Below are 22,213 nucleotides of genomic sequence, written 5' to 3' on the forward strand. Positions count from 1 at the left end.
TGTCCATTCCCTATGTCTGTGTCTCTATTGCTGCCCTGCAAATACATTCATCTATACCATTTTTCTAGGTATATACATGCATATACATTCATATACCTGCATTAATATATAATATTTGTTTATCTCTTTATGACTTCACTCAGTATGACAGACTCTAGGTCCATTAGTGTGTCTACAAATGATCCAAATTTGTTCCTTTTTATGGCTGAGCAATATTCCACTGTGTATATTACCATATTTTCTTGATCCATTCATCTGTAGATGGACATTTGGGTTGCTTCCATATCCTGGCTATTGTAAATAGTTCTGCAATGAACATACAATGAGGTATCACATCAGTCAGAATGACTATAATTGAAAAATCCACAAACAATAAATGCTGGAGAGGATGTAGAGAAAAGGGAACCCTTTTGTGCTGTTGGTGGGAATGTAAATTGACATAGCCACTGTGGAAGACAATATGGAGGTGCCTTAGAAAACTAAAAATAGAACTACTATATAATCCAGCAATCTCACTTACTGGACATATGTCCTGACAAAACTATAATTCAAAAAGACACATGTACCCCAATGTACAATGTTAATTGAAATTTGTGATTATTACTGTGGTGTCATCACTATTTCCACATAATAGTACAAAGCAAGTATTATCTTACTGAATTCATTATGTTTGTATAGAAATTTACAGTGCATAATTTTTTGTTTGTTTTTGGTTCATTAAGATGTTATTTACTGTGAGGGTTTATTCCAATAGACCTAGAATTAACCTCAGCTATGTTACTGGAATAGCTACACAGCATTGTAGCTACCAAGCATTGACGCTTGGTCAAGGCATGATGCCATGCTGCTGTGCTTAGTCGCTTAGTCATGTCCGACTCTTTGTCACCTCATGGACTGTAGCCCACCAGGCTCCTCTGTCCATGGGGATTCTCTAGGCAATGAATATTGGGGTGGTTTGGCATGCCCTCTTGCAGGGGATCTTCCCAACCCAGGGATCTAACCCAGGTCTCCCACATTGCAGGCAGATCCTTTACCAGCTGAGGAACAAGGGAAGCTCTAAGGCATGATATGTAATTGTTAATAGTGTTCCTTTGTAGTCATATGTCCAAAGGAGTTTGAAGATGGTTCACACTAGTTCAATCAACATTATTTAATCAACAAAAGTGAGACTGATGATTTGTATCAGTTAAGACTCCAGTGTAGACTCTATGGTTCCAAGATGTTCTGTTCACACATCGATAGTTGCTGATCCAAGAAAGGAAACATTTACACAGCCCTTACACACAATCAGGGCTCTTGTCTGGATTCTCAGGTTTGAGGTCTTTGGCTATGAGGCACACCAGTACTTTAATACTGTTTCTCCACTTCGCCCTTTCCTTTCAATAAATGTTAGATTTCTACACATTGTCATTTTGGGTCCCGTCATCTTTTTCAGCAATTAATCCTGTCTAACTAATCTCATTAGTTCATTACCATACTCTATGTTTCAATAATTTATGAGCACAATATTGAAAATTTATTGTTTCTAAAAATTTGTATAAGCAACCCCATAATCAGGATATATTTAATCTAACCACTTAATAAACAGGTGTTTCTTTGGTCTGAGGTATCATGAAGAAACTACTGATCATCAGTTAGTCCTTTGGACTTAAGAAATTTGTGAATGCCTGATATGCATCTCACTGTGAAGAGGAAGGCAGATGTTACTGATGCCTGAATGAGGGAAAGAATATTGTTCACAATTATATTGGCGGAAAGTAGCGCAATAGCAACAACTAGCAATGAGTACATTAGATAGGAGTTGTTTCCTTCAAGAATCAAGATGTTTGCAATCAGAGGTTGATGACTGAGACAACTGCTCAAGATCTCGTCGGAGCTGTGGGCTGAACTGATCTGCTCTCAGTAGCGCAAGGCTTCCATTGTCATGATAACAATATGACTGCCACACTCCCAGCGTCACATCTGCTATCCAAGAAGGAAAAAATGAATAGAATAGCTAAGAGACAAAAGGAATAAGACATCCTAACAGTTTAGTCTGAATTTAAAAATAACTTCCTGAAAAATTAGCCTAGAGAATTCCTTTTGCATCTTATTGGCCCCAAAAGGGTTATATGACCATGCTTAACAACAATAAAGGATACGGAGTATTTTATTTTCTAGACTTTAGAGGACATCAGTTGAAAATGACTTTTGAGTGCAAATAAATATAAGGCAAAAGGAGAAGAGGCAGCAGAGGATGAGATGATTAGATAGCATCACTGACTTATGGACATGAGTTTGAGCAAATTCTGGGAGATAGTGAAGGACAGGGACACCTGGTATGCTGCAGTCTATGGGGCAACAAAGAGACACGACTGAGTGACTGAACAACAAATATAAAACATCAGTATCTTAATATCTCAAAATATCATTCCACTAAAATGCTACTGCAACTTACTTGTTTCTAAATATGCTGTGCTGCTTATAAGTAAGCTGCTCTGGTACAGCATAGGAAGAAGTTATGAAACATTGTACTGCTTTTGTTGGGAAGAAAGCAAATAGTTTGTGAGCTGAAATAAATTTTTACCATTCTATAAAGGTCTTATATCCTATGATTGTGTCTTATGCCATCACCTAAAATCCAACTGAGTTCACAAAGTATTAATAATTGTTGTAGTAAGAATTGTCTACTTATTAAGGTTTTAATCTTTTGCATTCTTACCAGGATATTGTGTGATACTCCATGAGGCAGACTGCCCGTTTCTTCCACTTCACTGAATAATCAGATTTGTTGATGTAGAAGAATATAGATGGAAACTTGTCAATGATAGACATTTAGTCAACAACTGAAATTGGCTTTACTAGTTTCAGTTTATGATAAATTTAGATAAACTACAGACAGGTATCAGAATTTTGGGGTTAAATTAATAATTAATACTAAAATTTTCTGAACATGCCAAATTCTGTAAATATACTTGAAAGTTTAATTCATTCTTTTGGTATTAAATGGCATCAAAAAGTGAATTTAAGACAGTGTTTAGACTTTCCATAAGTCCCTGGTGGCTCAAACAAGTAAAGTGTCTGCCTGCAATGCGGGAGACCCAGGTTCGATCCCTGGGTCGGGAAGATCCCCTGGAGAAGGAAATGTCAACCCGCTCTAGTACTCTTGCCTAGAAAATTCCATGGATGGAGAAGTCTGGTGGGCTGCAGTCCATGGGGTGGCAAAGAGTCGGATACGACTAAGCGACTTCACTTTCACTTTAGATTTTGTGTATTGAGCTTTATATTTGACATTTTATGGGACATTTATTATCTTGCTAGATGAATATCCTTTTAAAGAACTTAGAATAAGCAGTCTGCATAAGAAACAAGTGTGCTGATAGACCACGACATAAAAAAGAAGTCAATAAATAGGGAATGCATTCAATAGTTAATGTTGATTTTAAGTACATCATGAATCTTTATTACACTTCTAAGACATTTAACTCCCACTTGAAATTGGAAGCGATTTTAGATATCAACATTCAAGTAATTCTGAATGTCTTAGGGAAATTTTTGACTGTAGAACACATAATAATGCATAATCCAGTTTTCCTACTCATTTCTTTATAGCACTACTAACCTGAATACCTTGGGCTTCCCTGAATACCTGGTGACTCAGCTGGTAAAGAATCTGCCTACAATACAGGAGACCTGGGTTTGATCCCTGGGTTGGGAAGATCCCCTGGAGAAGGGAACTGGTCTCCCACTCCAGTATTCTGGCCTGGAGAATTCCATGGACTATATAGTCCATGGGGTTGCAAAGAGTTGGACATGACTGAACAATTGCATAGCCATAGCAACCTGAATATCTGTATTAAGTTTCTATTCATTCTATGTCTTTGGAATAATTTGAATAGAGGCACTATAACTGGTTAATTTTTTCAGCTACTAAAGCAATGGTTTTGTTCCATGTTATCCTATTTCCAAGCTCACCTATACCTGCAGGTCCCAATAGGAGGATATCCATTAGCAATTAGTATTTAACCCTGGAACTTAGTGTCTTAGGAAGAAGAAAAGTACAAAAAAGTAGAAGATATATGTCAGAAGGAAGGCAAAGTAGACAGCCTGACATTTCTACATTCATGAATATGAAAAGGGAAAAATGCAGACAGAGATAGATGGACGAGGTCAAATTCCAGGACTGTTACTTCCCTGAAGTGTTTTCCTTGAAGATACTTAGCAGTTAAATTTTTTTAAATATTCAGAAAGTTATGGGAGAATCTAGAACCCCTTGACTCTTGAGTGAGAGGAATAGTGTGGAATATGAGAAAGAGGAGGACAAGCAGATGAGCCTGCAGTTGGACCTTGGTCATTTATGATGTGGCAATCAAGGATTTGAAAGTTCCCACCAGCCCTGGTAAAAGGATGGAAAGTTACTGAAAGAATCAGTGAATCAGCAGATGCTAGGTTGGAGAAAGGACTAGGGAACATAATTTTTATGACTTTTTTGTGGTAAAAATACCCTCTTCCACAGGGATTTCTTGCACTGAGGGATGTACCAACCCATTTGGACATTGCTCCTTATTTTGCCCCATGTGCGACTTAGCAACAGCGGCAGCAGTGTATATAAGAAGCTATAGCCTGAAATGCTTATTTGCAATAGAATGTGGTGGAACAGGGTCCATGAGACAGCACATGTCCTTTCTTAAAGGGTTGGAATTCACTCAAATCTAGGGAACAGTTGCCATAAAGGAGTGTTGGCCTAATGTTGCTATATATTCTAATGTTTAAAGAAAAATCATGAATCTTTATCATACTTGGATCTTCTGCATTTTTCAATAAGATCAGATAATCCAGTTTAAAAAGAAAAACAGAAGCCAAATAAAGCATATGATTCATTAGCCACCAGTTTGCTGGCTTTGTGATTGAGAATATGCTGGTTACTCCTTCACAAATCAGTTCTTTAAACATGTGAGAACACACACAAAAAAATCTTAAAATTTAGCTTGACAAGCAATTTTCCCAGATATGCAGGGTGTATGGTCCATACACATTTTCCTTGTATTCCTGTTTTCATTTATTTTTTCAGCTACTTCAGTTTGAAAGTCTTTTTTTTTTTATATGATAAGTGTTTTTTTTTTTTTTTTATTAGTTGGAGGCTAATTACTTCACAACATTTCAGTGGGTTTTGTCATACATTGATATGAATCGGCCATAGATTTACACATATTCCCCATCCCGATCCCCCCTCCCACCTCCCTCTCCACCCGATTCCTCTGGGTCTTCCCAGTGCACCAGGCCCGAGCACTTGTCTCATGCATCCCACCTGGGCTGGTGATCTGTTTCACCATATATAGTATACATGCTGTTCTTTTGAAACATCCCACCCTCACCTTCTCCCACAGAGATCAAAAGTCTGTTCTGTATTTCTGTGTCTCTTTTTCTGTTTGGCATATAGGGTTATCGTTACCATCTTTCTAAATTCCATATATATGTGTTAGTATGCTGTAATGTTCTTTATCTTTCTGGCTTACTTCACTCTGTATAAGGGGCTCCAGTTTCATCCATCTCATTAGGACTGATTCAAATGAATTCTTTTTAATGGCTGAGTAATATTCCATGGTATATATGTACCACAGCTTCCTTATCCATTCATCTGCTGATGGGCATCTAGGTTGCTTGCATGTCCTGGCTATTATAAACAGTGCTGCGATGAACATTGGGGTGCACGTGTCTCTTTCAGATCTGGTTTCCTCAGTGTGTATGCCCAGAAGTGGGATTGCTGGGTCATATGGCAGTTCTATTTCCTGTTTTTTAAGAAATCTCCACACTGTTTTCCATAGTGGCTGTACTAGTTTGCATTCCCACCAACAGTGTAAGAGGGTTCCCTTTTCTCCACACCCTCTCCAGCATTTATTGCTTGTAGACTTTTGGATAGCAGCCATCCTGACTGGCGTGTAATGGTACCTCATTGTGGTTTTGATTTGCATTTCTCTAATAATGAGTGATGTTGAGCATCTTTTCATGTGTTTGTTAGCCATCTGTATGTCTTCTTTGGAGAAATGTCTGTTTAGTTCTTTGGCCCATTTTTTGATTGGGTCATTTATTTTTCTGGAATTGAGCTGCAGGTGTTGCTTGTATATTTTTGAGATTAATCCTTTGTCTGTTGCTTCATTTGCTATTATTTTCTCCCAATCTGAGGGCTGTCTTTTCACCTTACTTATAGTTTCCTTCGTTGTGCAAAAGCTTTTAAGTTTCACTAGGTCCCATTTGTTTAGTTTTGCTTTAATTTCCAATATTCTGGGAGGTGGGTCATAGAGGATCTTGCTGTGATTTATGTTGGAGAGTGTTTTGCCTATGTTCTCCTCTAGGAGTTTGAAAGTCTTGAGCTCACCCAATTCGTATGAAATGTATGTGCTTTTCTGCATCATTTCATGTAAGCTTAAGAACCAAAATACTTAATCCTAATCCAAGGCTATGAGTTGCTATCAAATAAAGCTTTTTAGGCTTACCTGAAACAATCACTAATGAAGAGAAATTTTTGTTTTCTTTTCCTAGTTTGTTTATAATATTTTCTTTTGTGTATCTTTGAAATTTCACCCGGATGTCTCTATCTTGCTTTTTTTTGTTTGTTTTTTTAGTTATGAGCATTTTATAGAATACTTTCTTTTCCTAAAAAATTAGAGCAACATTCTGAAATCATAAGCACACTTCATTTAGTATCCATTTAGATGAAAAATATCAACTTCTTGAATTCACTTCTATCTAATTTCTGTGCATGCAAGAAGACAATAGATAGTAGTGACACTGTTTTACATTTATTTTACTAGAAGAGTGTACCAAGCATATTTTTTTCTTATTATTTGCTTTAAAAATATTAGTTCAAAGAAGTCTTATAAATAATGATAAACAGAAGTTGGAGTCACGTGACAAACACGTGGCACCTTACAAATCCTTCTGATATGAAGTTGAGCTCAATAATAAAACATAAAATCCCCAGAATCAGAAATTGAACGGAAAAAGCCCTCAAAGGCAGTTTGGTAAATATGAGCTTACATAATAGTGACTCATGAGCTGGCTAGTTCTAAACATAAGCCAAGGAAACTGACAGTCATACTCTAGTGTCCATAGTGGTGAGGAGGGGAGACTTGACTTGGAATTATTTCAGATAGAAGCATTGAAACTGAACTCATTTATGGTACTTATGAAAAATGTTTAGCTATTTAAATCAGTAAAATAGTAGTTTCTATTTAAAACTCTAAATGTCATGATTGGTTAGGTTTAAATATATGGAGAATTAAAACTTATGGTATATAATGTGCTTGGCATGTATGGATGTGAGAGTTGGACTATAAAGAAAGCTGAGTTCCAAAGAATTGATGCTTTTGAACTGTGGTGTTGGAGAAGACTCTTGGGAGTCCCTTAGACTGCAAGGAGATCCAACCAGTCCATCCTAAGGGAGATCAGTCCTGGGTGTTCATTGGAAGGACTGATGTTGAAGCTGAAACTCCAACACTTTGGCCACCTGATGCGAAGAGCTGACTCATTTGAGAAGACCCTGATGCTGGGAAATATTGAGGTCAGGAGGAGAAGGGGATGACAGAGGACGAGATGGTTGGATGGCACCACCGACTTGGTGGACATGGGCTTGGGTGGACTCTGGCAGTTGGTGATGGACAGGGAGGCATGGCGTGCTGCAGTACATGGGGTCGCAAAGAGTCAGACACGACTGAGCAACTGAACTGAACTGAATGTGTTTGGGGAAAATGAAACTAAAGGGTTGTTAAGGTTCTGGTTATAGGCAGAAAAAAGTTAAAAGCATCTGTTAATATTAGATTTTGTTATGAATGCGTGCTGTACTCTCTAGGAAAAACCTTAAAACAGGAAGTCTATAATATGCAACTTCTAATCAAAAGAAGAGAAAAATATTTTTAAATATTTCATCATTTCAGAGAGGGAAAATATTTAAAAAAGTAAATACAAAGAAAGAGTTAACTGGAAAATTGTCTTTTAAAATGAAAGCGTATCAATAATTCCAAAATATGCAAAATGAATCATTGTTTCCTTTAGGATTATTTAAACTGTATATAAAAATTAGTCCAATTATATGCTGGTACAAATGGATAGGGAATTGAAAAATGACATGATGAGTCCTCAATTGCAGTAAGCATTGAGACACATCGTAGTAAAATTACAGAATACCACACAAGTAGAACAAATAAGAAGATGAGTATTTCTGACAGAAGGGAGGTTAAAGATCAAGAGCCTTGCTCACACTGGACAGTTAGCTCCTAAAGAGCAGGGATGAATTAAGTACCTCACTTTCAAGTACTCTCTGACCTTGAAGAGCTTCAATGGCAAACGGAAACTCATGTTATGATAAAAATATAAATTAAATTTATGTAAGAGCAGAGAGGGCTTCCCAGGTAGTGCTAGTGGTAAATAACCTGCCTGCCAACACAGGAAACATAAGAGATGCAGGTTCAATCCCTGGGTTGGGAAGATCGTCTGGAGGAGGGCATGGCAACCCGCTCCAGTATTCTTGCCTGGAGAATCCCACGGCCAGAGGAGCCTGGGGGCTACAGTCCATGGGGTCGCACAGAGTCAGACACAACTGAAGCAACTTAGCTCGCGTGCGCACACACACACAAGAGTGGAGGGGTAGAAAAAATTCTTCTTAAATGTACAATGGAAAAGACAAAATCAAGCAAACAACACGGAAGATAAGCATGAAGGATTAAAACAGGTGATAACCTTCCTAAGAGAATGGCATGAACAAAAATATGAAGGCAAATACCCACGTGAGGAAGGTTGAATGGTTCTATTTGAATGGATTACAGAGAGATGAAAGATGTACTGACACAGTAAGGACCATACACTGTCCACAACTAACATTAGGAAGAGCTGAAGAGTTGAGTTCTAATTAAAAGAATCTGGAGATTTCCCTAAAAGCAAAAAAAAAAAAAAAAAAAATCCACCAAGTTTGCTTTGTTGTTGTTTAAGCAGGGAACTGTTATGATGAAATATGCTTTAAAAAACATAGGATATATTAAAAGAAAGAGTGCAGGCAAAAATCTCACTTAAAAAATCAAGAAAACAGTCCAGATGATAAAAAGGATACTTTTGTCTTTATGATGGTTTGAGTTTTGAGTACATCCTAAAGAGGTGTGGGGGAGGGGGGGGCAGGGGGTGGTGGTGAGGGTGAACATTGGTTTAAACAGTCACAGTTATTCTGGCTATGGTATAGTACAATTGATTTTGAACTTTGGAAACTCAGTACCATCACTTTTAAGCTATGTAGTCACAGGAAAGATATTTTAAAAGTTCAACAACTGGATAGCAACTTTCTCGTCTTTAAAATTCCTGATTGCTGTGAGAATTAAACAAAATTAATAATTAAACAACCCAGGGATTGAACCCAGGTCTCCCGCACTACAAACAGACTCTTTACCAGCTGAGCTACCAGGGAAGCTCAAGAATTATGGAGTGGGTAGCCTATCCCTTCTCCAGCAGATCTTGCAGACCCAGGAATTGAACTGGGGTCTTCTGCATTGTAGGTGAGTTCTTTACCAGCTGAGCTACCAGGGAAGCCCTAATAATTCAACAGAATTGCATATGTATAAGCTCCAAGCACAGTGCTTAGGACATACAGAAAATAATTGTTGGTGAATAATAGAATGAAATACTGAAAAGTAGCTTCCATATTTTCCTGTTGGACTTAAACTTTTTCAGAGCTTTTTGCTGTTAGGTAGCTATGACCAACCTAGACAGCATACTAAAAAGCAGAGACATTACTTTGCCAACAAAGGTCCATCTAGTCAAAGCTTTGGGTTTTCCAGTAGTCATGTATGGATGTGAGAGTTGGACTATAAAGAAAGCTGAGCACCGAAGAATTGACGCTTTTGAACTGTGGTGTTGGAGAAGACTCTTCAAAGTCCCTTGGACTGCAAGGCGATCAAACCAGTCAATCCTAAAGGAAATCAGTCCTGATTATTCCCTGGAAGGACTGATGCTGAAGCTGAAGCTCCAATCCTTTGGCTACCTGATGCAAAGAACTGACTCATTGGAAAAGACCCTGATGCTGGGAAAGATTGAAGGCAGGAGGAGAAGGGGATGACAGAGGATGAGATGGCTGGATGGCATCAGCAACTAAATGGACATGAGTTTGAGCAAGCTTCGGGAGTTGGTGAGGGACAGGGAAGCCTGGAATACTGCAGTCCATGGAGTCGCAAAGAGTCAGACATGACTGAGCAACTGAAGTGAAACTGAATGGTAGCTTATCCTCTTAACCATCAGTCAGAGTTGAGCATGTTGGAACACCTTTCTTGGGACCCAGAGACTAACACGTAGCATTCTACCTGGTATTGATCATGGGCTCTCAGAGGTTCTTTCTTCCTCTTGTACCATCATGCTACATACTTTACACAATATTGTTCACAAGGTTGATGTCGTTTTCAGAATGAGTTAACTTCTGAGTTAACAATAAGTTCTAATTTGATGCAACAACTTGCAGCTATCTAACTGCATAGATAAAAGCAAAGTATCCAGAGCATAAGATATAAGTGCTCTCTATTAGGCAGAACACAGGGAATTATACCTCTCAGATGGTAAAGAATCCACCTGCAATGCAGGAGACCTGGTTTCAATCCCTGGGTTGGGAAGATCCCCTGGAGAACTCCATGGACAGAAGAGCCTGGTAGGCTAGAGTCCATGGGGTCAGAGTCAGACATGACTGAGAGACTAACACACTCTGTACATCATGATCCTGTGTTGTCTGCACAAATGTCTTGAGAAAGCAAAACAAAACATTTTTTGTAATGTTAAACACCTCGAACTAGGATCACAGGGTTGATATGAAGACACAATTAGATCTTGAGTTAGGTACATTTTCTAATGACTAAAGCTGCCAGACAATAGAATGGGCTGTGTTAGTATTGAATAATTTCTGTGCTGGTGACTCTGCTCACATATATCCTGACCTCCTCTTTAGGAGGAGACTGGAAGAAACATAACCTAACTCAAAAGACCACTGATTTTAGTCCTGTGATCTTCAGCAAAATCCTTTCCATTTTCTTTCTCTTTGAAGCTATTGCTTTACTATATAGTTTTGAGCATTTTAAACAGAAAAATTATTTCATGTTTATTAGAATCTAATGGAATTAGCATTATATCAGTGATTGCTACTTCTCAGGGGTCATTGTAGGAGGCTTTTACCTTTATTTGTTTAGTGGTTATAATGACCCTGAAAATATTATTTTCACAATTTTACAACTAGTGCCTGAAGAAATGTCCATGATATGTTGTTGAATGATGAAAATACAAAATATTATGTATAATGTTTTACTAATTATGGAATCCAGTTCCATAATTCTCCACATTTACTCACTTGTGTGCACAGCTATGTACATGATACACAGATGAAAATGGTCAGAAAACGGTAGGAATTATACACAGTAAATTGGTCACTATATATATATCTGGGTTATGGATTTTGAAAGCTTCTTAGCTTCTTTCTTGGACTCTTCTGAGCCTCTAAATTATCTACAACGATGAGCATTACTTTCATACTCAGAGAACAATGACTATATTAATAGTCATATAGCTTTATAGAAAAACAAATAACTCAAGATGATAGAGAGTTAAGTAGCAAATTTGGCATCATTTCCTGCCATAGAAGCAATTGAGGGGAGGGAGTTCACTCTTACCTGAGTCCAAAATTTGGAGTTGTTCTTTGTCCCACTTTTGTTTCCAGCCCAGTTTCATTGCCACTGATTAGAGCACAGAAGGAGAAAGAATGGCCCGTTTGCTTAATGATGACAAATAGCAGCTTTGGTCTTTACCTGGGAGGCTGTGGTAACCTGGGCCTGCCTTTTGTGTGTGCCCATGGGAGGCAAGCAGGAACTCAGTGCTGTTGCTGGAGCCTGGCTGGACTCCAATTTGGCGTGTGTCTCACATTGTTTGGGGAACATTTTGTGCCGGTGGAGACACACTCCTCTCCCGGGGCCTGGAGCTAAGAAAACAAAAGCTCCTGGTGCCAAGGCTACCGGCCTTATCTGTAAATCACTTATTCTTTTTTCTTGTCTCCTCAAGGGTGCTTTGACCTTAGCTCAGAGCTTGAGCAGGCACAACTCATCAATTTTTTTCACTGACAAGTTAAGAGACCAAGTGAATTTAGCCTGTCTGACTGTTGAAACTGTATCAGGTCTTAGATATGACCAGTTAGAATACATGCATACTATGTGTGTATATGTATGTGTGTGGATGCATGCATATGTTTATAACTATATATAAATGATCATTCATCAAAATTGTAAATGTACATGAGAATTAATTTTACTTCTTGATAATTTTAACCACATTAGCTGATTTAATCCTTTTCATGTCTCTGCACACTAGGGTGAAAGTGTTGATAAAATGAAGAGAGGACAGTAAGTCTTTATTTCTAATGTCCATTTACAGTGTAGAGGGCTACTAATGATTTTCAGCTCTACTTTCACATTTATAGAGGTAAAAATGGAAACTACAAAGATGTAAGAGAATCCCTCAGGGTCAGAAAGCTAGTTCACTACAGAATCAGACTAAAATAATAATGTCTCACTTTTAATTCAGTACTCTTTACACCAAATTTCTAAGGGATGACTATCTTAGTATCCGCAACACAGTTAGAAAACATAATTTATATAGTGATTGGTATTTTAATGAGAGGAAAATGAGTGGAAAGTGTTAACAGGGATTATTTTTGTGGCAAGAGCTGATTGGTGATTTTATTATGTTAAATTGCTATCTGAATTTTCTAAAATATCTGCTTAAATATTTATTACCTTAGTGGTATGCATTTTAACACAATGTTAGCCCCTATGTTTTAAGCATGCTACTAGGGACTTCACACATCAATTTTATCATTTACTCCTCATAGGCCATCTCAATAATAGGTTCTTATAAAAGTGTGCTGAATATAATAGAATCCAAAAGTAATAGTGTCCAGAGATGACTCTAAAAATCCCTCCTAGAATTCTTCCTGAGATGCCTGTGTGACTTCAGGTCCAAGATTGTCCTAGTAACAGGAAGTGATTCCAGATAGGTCTCAAACTTTAATATCTTCCTAAGAAGCCACTGAACAATCTGAAAAGGAAGATTTCTTTTGTGAGTGACTCTAGGCTGCTCACAGGTCACTGGCCAGGAACGTTCACCCCATGGGGTCAACAGACAGGCAGCTGAGTTGGTTGCTTTCAAAAATCTGTGCAAAATAAAGACTTACAATGATCAATTATATCTACACCCATTAGATATTAAACATTAAAGACTCCAAAATGAATAGTTGAAGTGGAGGAATTTTGTGTGATGTTTCAAGGCTGCTTTTATTTATTAACATGCCTTCATCTTCCTTGGCATGCTGTCTGACATGCTGTCCGACACAGGGCCCAAGGTTGTGGTTTAAACGACAGTAGAAAGTCACTGTGCTTTGATGGGTTTGGAGCGTGCAGCCAATGTTAATAACTAACAGGACAGACTGAGCCTTGCTACACAGACCTTTAGAATCCACTGTCTCAAGTTGTGTCTAGGACAGGAAGGACCCAGGGCCCCTGTGTCTGGTCTGGCTTAGGCTCATGCCTTCTAGTGACACATAGATTTATGTATCTAGCAATGGATATGCCTTGCTTGTTTCTCTTGAGTAAATACAGACACCCCTGTAGAATTTCTTTTTGATACTGGATAAAATTTAAGGAGACCTGCAGTAAAGAGGTTTCTATTCCAGAATTTGCATCTCTGGGCTTTAGGATACTTAAACCTGAATGTACACACAAGTTGCAGCTTGCTTCTTGGCCTACTGCTTATCTCCTAAAGTGTTTGGCTCCAGAAACAGATACGCTTATGGTCACCAAAAAAAAAAAAAAAAAATATATATATATATATATAAGCAGTCTAGGGAGTCCAGAGACACATGAGATCATACCCTGAGTTCCACATTCTGTGTTTCCACAAGTTCCAGCTAGCTCAATGAGTGTTTGCTCCATGTACTCTTCCAAGGAGTCGGAGTTAGGCCTAAGTGAAGAATACTGCTTCACTGAGTCTTCACTTCCACAGTCTTCTTCACACCTGCACCCTGAAGCATCTAGGATCCCTCTGGAACGTGAATAGTCTTCAAAACTCAGTGAAATTCCAACTCTGCCTCCAAAGAGTTCAAATGTCAGGTCAGAGTCAGAAGCTCCCATTGTGCTCACTTAGAGCCAGAGGCTGTCAGAGCTGCTTGGTTCAGAACGACATTTGAAGGTCCCACAAGCTCTCTGGTGTAGTCTGGAGAAAGTAAGAAAAGAATATTCTCTACTGCTGACAAGCAGCTCAGATCTTCACTCCTTCACAGAAGAGGATGACTAGTTTTACCCCGGAAACATGCCTCTGGCTTTGTTGCCTAGTAATTATGAGATTTCCTCTGCCTATCTTGGCCCAGACCCCTGGCTATTGCCCACACACATGCTGGGCCATCACCTGGATTATCCTCTCATTGACCTGCATGACACTAGACACCCATGTGGATGGTTGACATTTGTCTATCTCTGGACCTATTTTCAGCTTTATCAGCCCTTATTTATTACATACAACTGGGCTTATCTTTTTCCACTGCCTCTCCCCCATGGACATCCAAGTACCCATCCTTTCTGTTTCACTGCCGATGGAACTTCTGAGCTGTTTGTGATCTATGTTTTTAATCCAGGGAGTAGTTATTTGGCCATCGGATGCCATCTGTTATATGATGTTGGTGTTTAATAATCAGAATCATTCTTTAGAGTGTATATAGATCAAGGAGAACCATAAAGCTAGGACAACAGCTGTCCTGTCAAAATGAAGCAAACCAAACCAAACACTTGTTGGGGGTCAATATATATAGGTCTCTGTCTAGATCATTGTGCTATGAGGAGGAAATTTTTGCTGTTTCTACTCTGGTGATCAGTGGTTCCATCTGTAAAAACCAAAACCAAAAACATAACAAAAATAAGAAAAGCAATTGGACTTACTTTACACTAGAGTCATAAGCACAACTCCCCCCAAACTTAGTTTCGGAAAGGTAAATGTGCATTAAAAATTGGTCTTAAATGAGTAGACATGCATCAGAGCAAAGGGTGCACCTGTGGCTTGGGGAATAGGATAAAGAGCTGCTACCAATCTGTTCTGTTTCCTCTCTGTATGGACTTCAAGTGAAGCCAGAGGATGTAGCTGTACTTAATGTGCATATGGACCCTCACATAGTGTTTTTGACCACCCTATGGTGAAGCCAGCTCTTTCCAGGTCCAATAGGTTCCTTCTCTGAGTCACTGTCCAGCCCTTGTTGACTTCGGCTTTCAGGGGAATGAGAATATTATCCTTGGAAGGATGCTTCTATTTTTCCCAGGACCACAAATGGATTTATGAATAATCTGTATACTCCATTTTTCTCAGCCCAACAAAATGTTGCACTTGTAACTCCTGCTTGAAATGGAGTCAGATTTAATTGTGTCCTGAAAGGTGCAATCCAATTTCATTAGCTAACCATGGGCTTCCCTGGTGGTTCAGTGGTGAAGAATCCGTCTGCCAATGCAGAAGACACAGGTTTGATCCCTGGGTTGGAAAAGATCCCCTGGAGAAGGAAATGGGAACCTACTCCATAATTCTTGCGTGGAAAACCCATGGACAGAGCAGCCTGGCAGGCTGCAGTCCACGGGGTGGCAGAGAGTCGGACATGACAGCAACTAAAGGACAACAAAGCATGACTACTCTTGTCACATTTACGTATTTTACATCTCATTGAATTTTCACATCGATTATCTTACTTTATCCCCAGAATAGCATTCCAAGGCAAATGAGAGAGATTATCACTTACCTAAAGTGGAAACTGCCACCGCAAACTAAAAGCACTTATTAATAGATTCACCCAGCCTGATTCCAGATGAATGCTTTCTTTTCGCAGTCTCACATACGAAGTCAGATGTCAGAGTGCTATCAGCCTACAGTATTAACTGACCACATACTATAATTATTTGTATTGTAGTAGTTTTATTATTTGCATACACAAAAGCAAGAATTATCGCGGTTTACCTCTCTATGATTCAAAGTTTGTATCTAATAAAGGAGAAAGTCTCTCACAGTGGTAATTGCTACATTTCCCTAACACCATTATTTTAGAAAATGTCTAACCAGGGCTAAGACTTCCCAGGTGGCTCAGTGGTAAAGAATCCATCTGCCAATGCAGGAGAAACAGGAGACAGGAGCTCAATCCCTGGGTCAGGAAAATCCCCTGGAGAAGGAAATGGCAACAGACTCCAGTATTCTTGCCTGGAAAATCTCATGGACAGAAGAGCCTGGCAGGCTACAGTCCATAGGGTCGCAAGGGGTCAGACACGACTGTAGCGACTTAGCCCAGCGCTGCACAACACAACCGTGGCTAGGGCTGAACGAGGCTTTCCACTGGAAACAAGCCTCGGTATTTGCGCAGATAAAAGGTTGGTTTCAAAGTGTTGCCAGCAGATGGCGCTGTGCATTAGCGAACATCTTGCCTGGGGACGTATAGCAAGATGGGGGGGGAGGTTTAAGGTGAATGAGACAAATATGATCTGAGGGAAAAATAGTGAATAGCTAATACAGAAAAAAAAATGCACATTTATGTGGCTTAGAAAAGGGAGGTTTAAAATGTGAGTTAACTTTTTATTAAGCTTTTGAAACGACTCTTATTTAGCTTATAACTCAGAATAATGCTGGTGAGTCAAATCGAACAGAAATTCCATTCACCCCAGTGGAGAGATTTTCCCTAGCATAGAGAAAGGCTTGTATCCTGTGACATTAACTATATATAAGTGTTAAATGTTGCCCAGTTAGTTTCCAATACGAGCTGTTTCTTCTCTACCTCTCATCTTCCCCATCTCTTGGATTTGTTCCTCATACTTCAAAACTCTCTTCTAAAAGTCCATGTAGTTGCAAGGAGTTGGATAAGACTGAGTGACTAGAAGAAAAAAAAAAAAACTATATTTCCATCTATTATTGAAGAACTAGGTGCATCTCATATTTTCTTACAAATGTCTTTTACAAGAGTGTGAAATCAATGGATTCTATTGATTTTATCTTGACATTCCTAACATTATACTTACACTCAATAAATGTTTATTTAACACTGAATAATTGATTAGTGAATCACACCATGGCCTAGTGATAGAATTTCCTGTACACGTATTTAGTCACCACTTTCAAATCTATTTATTGAGTTCCTGTTAGTCTCTTGGTCGCAGAGCTTACGATCTGGGAGAGGAAATAATAGCTAATTGAACTCTAGTGTGGCAGGTGTATGATAGTGGAAAGATAGGATTCTATGAAAGGACAAAGGAAAGTTACTTCTCTTCAAGTTGATATTAGGGGTTAGGAGAGGTTTTTCCAAAGAAATGAAGTCTGCTTTTCTATCTGAATAATGAGTAAAGAAGTGCAGTCTATTGAGAATATTCCAGGAAAAGAAAACATTTGAGAAAGACTAGAGATCAGAAAATATATCACTGAATACATGAGTAACAAGGAAGTTAATTTTACTTAAAAAGCACTGTGTGATGAAGAGTGTCAGAAGGTAAGGTGGGAAATTTAGGTGCTGTTAGGTATTGGAATTTGGCCTAATAGTAAAATGAAATATAACAATTCATGCATGAGAGTGATGTGATCTGATTTATACTTTTCGAAGATCATTCTGGCTGAAGTGTGGAAACTAAGTTGTGTTTGGTGTAGATGTGGTGGAAAGGATTATGGTGCAATACAGGAAGCAGAGAGACCAGTTAGGGAACTGTTGCAAAACTGAAATGCTCTGATTGTTACTAGGGTAGTGAACAGATCTGGGGAGAGAGTTAGGCCAGCAAGAAAGATTTTTAAGGGGCCGCCAACCTAAAAGTTCCTGGTGGCTAAGACAGTAAAGAATCTTCCTGCAATGTAGGAGACACAGGTTCAATCCCCTGATCAGGAAGAATCCCTGAGGGAGGAAATGACACCCACTCCAATATTCTTGCCTGGAGAATCCCATGGACTGAGGAGTCAGGCAGGCTACAGTCCATGGGTTCACACAGAGTTGGATGCAATTTCCACTTTCTTTTTTTTTCAACCTGAAAAGAGAAGGTTGAAAGTTAGTCACTTAGTCATGATCGACTCTTTGTGACATCATGGGCTGTAGCCCACCGGGCTCCTCTGCCCATGGAATACTCCAGGCAAGAATACTGGAGTGGGTTGCCATTTCCCTTCTCCAAAAGGATTTAAAAAAAAAAAAAATCAGTATGATAAAACTCCTCCTGGGAAAAGGCAGTATGTTTTGGGAAGAAATCCTTTGAAAAGCAGTTTAAAATGATCATCAGCTCAGTCAGTTCAATCACTCAGTCGTGTCCGACTCTTTGTGACCCTATGGACTGCAGCATGCCAGGCTTCCCTGTCCATCACCAATTCCCAGAGCTTGCTCAAACGAATGTCCATCAAGTTGGTGATGCCATCCAACTGTCTCATCCTCTGTCATCCCCTCCTCCTCCTACCTTCAATCTTTCCCAACATCAGTGTCTTTTCCAAAGAGTCGGTTCTTTGCAGCAGGTGGCCAAAGTATTGGAGTTTCAGCTTCAGCATCAGTGCCTCCAATGAATATTCACAATTGATTTCTTTTAGAATTGACTGGTTTGATCTCTTTGCAGTCCAAGGGACTCTCAAAATTCTTCTCCAAAGCATCAACTCTTCAGTGCTCAGCTTTCTTTATAGTCCAACTCTCACATCCATACATGACTACTGGAAAAACCATAGCTCTGACCAGACAGACCTTTCTTGGCAAAGTAATGTCTCTGTTTTTAAATATTCTGTCTAGGTTGGTCATAGCTTTTCTTCCAAGGAACTGGTGTCTTTTAATTTCATGGCTGCAGTCACCATCTGCTGTGATCTTGGAGCCCAAGAAAATAAAATCTCTCACTGTTTCCATTGTTTCCCCATCTATTTGTGACAAAGTGGTGGGACCAGATGCCATGATTTTAGTTTCCTGAATGTTGCGTTTTAAGCCAACTTTTTCACTCTCCTCTTTCACTTTCATCAAGAGGTTCTTTAGTTCTTCTTCACTTTCTGCCATAAGGGTGGTGGCATCTGGATATCTGAGGTTATTGACATTTCTCCCGGCAATCTTGATTCCAGCTTGTGCTTCATCCAGCTTGGCATTTCACATGATGTTCTCTGTACGGAAGTTAAATAAGCAGGGTAACAATATACAGCCTTAATGTACTCCTTTCTCAATTTTGAACCAGTCTGTTGTTCCATGTCCTGTTCTAACTGTTGCTTCTTGACCTGCATAGAGGTTTCTCAGGAGGCAGCTAAAGTGGTCTGGTATTCCCATCTCTTGAAGAAGTTTCCACAGTTTGCTGTGATCCACACAGTCAAAGGCTTTAGCGTAGCCAAATAAGCAGAAGTAGATGTTTTTCTGGAATTCTCTTGCTTTTTCTATGATCCAGCGGATGCTGGCAATTTGATCTCTGGCTCCTCTACCTTTTCTAAATCCAGCTTGAACATCTGGAAGTTCTCGGTTCACGTACTGTTGAAGCCGGGCTTGGAGAACTTTGAGCATTAGTTTGCTAGCATGTGAGATGAGTGCAATTGTGCAGTAGTCTGAACATTCTTTGGCATTGCTTTTCTTTGGGATTGGAATGAAAACTGACCTTTTTAAGTCCTGTGGCCACTGCTGAGTTTTCCAAATTTGCTGGCATATTGAGTGCAGCACTTTCATAGCATCATCTTTTAGGATTTGAAATAGCTCAACTGGAATTCCATCACCTCCACTAGCTTTGTTTGTAGTGATGCTTCCTAACATGATGCTTAGTGATGTTTGCTAACATGACGATAGAGATACTTAAACAGCAAACTCAAACTTTCCACAGGTGTAAAGCAACTTGCCATTTTATAATGGTGAATCTTATTATTTACTATGATTTTGCTTTGCTAACAGATACACAGGTTTGGAGTCAGAGATGACAATTCAAGAAAATAAAAGAAAGGCAGAACACTTGCCCCAGTAGTCATAATTCTCTCCTCTCTTTTTTTCCAAAACGATGGTTGAACAGATATATAAGAATACCTGTCTAGAAGCTCAACAAGTAATTAGCCTCCATTAAGTGGTCTCTCAGTCCTCTCTTGAGAATTATTAGTAGTAAAAGGATTAAAGAGAAATAGATGACATCAAAATATATTTACATGATAGCAACAATAGCTCTCTGTAATTATTTGGATATAAGGGAGAAGAAAGAATCAATTGTGATAACTTTCAGGATTCAGACCTGGGAAACTGGATTAGCCTCTGTGATAAGGAAGAGAAAGATCAGGTTTGAGGTAGAATTAGGAGACAGCAGATAAAGAGTTAAGATTGCATCTTTAACTTAGTGAAGAATTAAGTTTGCATTTAAGTTTGAAGTATGTGTGACATTTGAGTGGAAAGAACTAGTAAAGCAAGTAAGTCTGAAGCTTAAGAAAGGGATTTGGGTTAAAGGTATGTGTTTGGTAATTTAAAACTTGGGAATGGATTATATCACAAGGGAGAATGTGTAGTATAATATGCAACAGAGGATATGTGGACAAAAATATAAAACAATACATTTAATAACATCATATTAAAAGATATATTGGGCTTCCCTGATGGCTAGACAGTAAAGAGTCTGCCAGCGATGCAGGAGACCTGGGTTTGATCCCTGAGTTGGAGAGATGCTCTGAAGAAGGGAATGGCTACCCACTCCAGTATTCTTGCCTGGACAAGAGAAGCATTGGAAGTCCATGGAATGGCAAAGAGTCAGACATGACTGAGCAACTAACACTTTCACTTTCAAGAGACAGCTTAAATAAAGAAACCAACATTTGTGTGTGTGTGTGTGTGAGTGTGAGAGTGTGTACATAGACTGGATACTGTGAGCCTGATAATCAGGGAGACCACAGAGTTCTGAAATAGCAAGTCTTCAAGACGGCAGGGTTTTGAAACTGCGAGACTGAAAGACTGCAAGATCCGTTCTGCTATCCAGTGCTACCTCTAGCCTCTGCTTACTTAAAAAATTTCCTATTTAAGAGAAACATTTAACAGGGAAGGTCGTCTCTGAGTTGATGTGTTTTACAGAAAGAATTCTGGCATACCAGAGACAGGTTAACCCGAAGTTTGGCTTCTCTTCATCTGACAAATTGTCCTTTTCTGGGCAGGTTAGTTTTTTTTTCCCAATCTGCTGCTTCCAACCTTACTCTGGGTATGGAAGCAAACTTTGTCTCTTGTGATCATCACTCTTGACTTTACTTTTATATTTTGAACTATTTAGGTCCCTGTGTCTCACTTTGTCATCTGCCAAACAGATACCCAACACCAACTGATACACCTATTACGGACACCATTGTGTAGTTGTGAGATTACACTCATTAATCCATGTAAAGCTTTGGCATCAATGATTCGTCAATAGCAAAGCAATTAATAAAGGGTTGCTACTACTGTTTATTTTAACTCAGTTAGAAATTGCTCAAGATTAACATTTTATGTAATTCTGTCTCTATGCTCCCTTTTCCTTCCTTCCCTCCTTCTCTCCCTCCTTCCCAGCCTTCCATTCTTCCTTCCGTCTCTCTTCCTTCCATTCCCTTCCTCTCGCCTCCCTTCCTTTCTCTTTCGCCCTCTCTGTCTCCTCACATCTGTTTGCTCCTCCCTTTCTAGGTAAGTGTTTTAGGCTTGCACTTGTTTTCCAATACCTTGGGCCAATCTGGCTTGATCAAGCAGGCCAAGGGCCAGGGGTCTTGCTGAGCCTCTCCGGTGTCCAAGCTATAGCTCAGTGCAAGCTTTATCGAGCTGCTGAGAGTGCCAGACACAGATTTCATTAATCCTACCATCAGTGGGTCTGAATTCATTGCAACTAATACACTACCTGTTTCTCTAATGATGCCAACATTTTCTTGACATTGTGTATGACCTCCTGTTATTTCTCAACAAAAGCTGGCAAGCACAACTCGGCAGTGAAGTAATAAAACAGCCAAGCGGGCCACAAACTGCTGAGTGCATCCATGCTGAAATGAACAGCACATTCCAAAGAGATCCACAGAAGCTAAGAAGGAAAAAGAAAAGTAAAAATACAAAATCACTTAGAGGAGAGACTTCCCTAAGTGGAAAACTAAGGTGACTTCTACCCTAGAATCCCTAATTATGCCAATGCTAGTGCTTCATTTTGATATATCATTCACAACTGTCTCCATCAGATTTTATCCTCACATATGGGGCAAG

Source organism: Dama dama, chromosome 19, assembly GCF_033118175.1.
Source record: "Dama dama isolate Ldn47 chromosome 19, ASM3311817v1, whole genome shotgun sequence".
Taxonomy (NCBI): Eukaryota; Metazoa; Chordata; class Mammalia; order Artiodactyla; family Cervidae; genus Dama; species Dama dama.